The sequence below is a fragment of the Mandrillus leucophaeus genome, unplaced genomic scaffold (genome assembly GCF_000951045.1).
Source record: "Mandrillus leucophaeus isolate KB7577 unplaced genomic scaffold, Mleu.le_1.0 Scaffold508, whole genome shotgun sequence".
In the NCBI taxonomy this organism is placed as follows: Eukaryota; Metazoa; Chordata; class Mammalia; order Primates; family Cercopithecidae; genus Mandrillus; species Mandrillus leucophaeus.
Window position 1 is genome coordinate 1982301 of NW_012105453.1, and position 1818 is coordinate 1984118.

The window sequence follows — 1818 nt, forward strand, 5'->3', positions numbered from 1 at the left end:
GTGAGAGACTAAATTTTGAGCAGGGGGAGCTCTCACGCAGGGCTCTCCAATATACACTGTGGAGGTAGCTTCCTTTTCCACCTATGCAAAAAACCAACCAACCCCACAAATATCTGGTAGAAAGAAGGGCTGTTCCAGCAAAGAATCAATTAATATGAAGACCGCCATCTACTGGCAGATGGTATCTACTGACCCCATTGGTGCACTGGATAAGTTTTGCCATTGCATGGGGTTTCCTGATTGGATTGCTTGAATGCTGAGAACCAGTCCTCTTGCCCATTCCTTTTGCCTAATTTGCCTTCTTCATTTATTCCTTTGTTACTTTGATTCCTCAACATATACAATATCTCACAGAGCCTTTATGCTACAGGGGATCTTTGGAGGGTATAACTGTTGTGTGTCATTAACACTTTAGTATGAATTAACTCATTTGACTACCACTAGTCCAGAAGTTAAGAAATTCCAATTTGTTCCCTTTTTTCTCCCTTTCTTCCTCTCTTTCTCCTATCACTGAATATAGAAGTCAGGCTCAAAAACACACCTTAACTCTGGAGAGGAAAGGACTTCAGAACATTTTCATACCAGAAGACAGCTGTGGAAGGTTTAAAAAGGTATCAGTACACTGGCCTTCCTTACTCCATCAAATCTCATTTGTGCCCTTCTCAGAGTCTCTAAAACAAATGCAACTCCAGGAAGTCTCCCCAGTCTCTGAGATCCCATATTTCCAGTTCCTTCAACCTCTCCAGCTGTCTGCTCCATCTTTTTTTTTTTTTAACAAGAAGTGTAAATATCTTCACTGTATTCTTATGCACATTTCATGTGTGGTGCGTCTGTTTCATGTGTGGTCTGTCTGGCCTCTTGTCATGGGCTGTTTACTTCCTGGAGACACTTTGGTTTTTCTTTCTCAGTATTTCACCATTGCACTAAGTCTAAGTTGTGGCACTGTTCATGGTATGTGCTGCCTGCACATTGTGGGACGTGCCCTGGTCAGAGTTTGAACAGTGGGGAAATGGTGGCTCGGAAGGTCTTGGTGAAGCTCAGAAGATGTTCTAGGTCTCTACACACCTATTTCTAGGTGTGGTTTGCAAGGAGCAGGTATTAGAACCACGGTTTACAACCTGCAGTGTGAGTGTCCCTGAAGAGACAGGAAGACTTCCCAGGGGGTATTTGGGCATGAATTGTTTTAAGGCACTCCATTTCCAGACCCTGAATACCGTATCTGCCTTCCCCTGAATTGATGTAGCAGACAGTGCACCTGCAGCTGGGGGGTCAGGCTGGTTCTCTAGTCCTGGCTGCCCTTTCTCAATAGCCCTTTTCCTACTTTACAAAAAGGGGGAAAAAACCTGTTAACTCTCTCTCATCCCAAATCTTACTTACTATGGTGCATTAGGCCAAGTGTACAAACTTCCATGGCATCCAAAAAAGGACAACTGAAAATATTAATGAAGGCAACATAGATCTCTAAGGTCTTGTGTCTCCCTCTGTCTTATACATATGTCTGTGATAGGCAAAGCATGGCATTAGACGCAGGGTGGTTTAACCTATTTTGGGAATATTTTGAATTCAGAGAGGTTGTGTGGTAAGGCAAAAATATGACAACAATATTTGTCTAATGACTCCCCTCATCGTTCACCCAAGGATTGTCAAAGAACATGTTGTCATCATGTAAATCTCATGAAAATAAAATAAAGTTAGTGAAGGTAGGAAGTATTGAGGGTGGTGGCACATTATTTCATCCTGGTGATAAATTCATGGTACAGTTTCATGCTCTATCACTATCTATCTATCTATCTATCTATCTATCTATCTATCTATCTA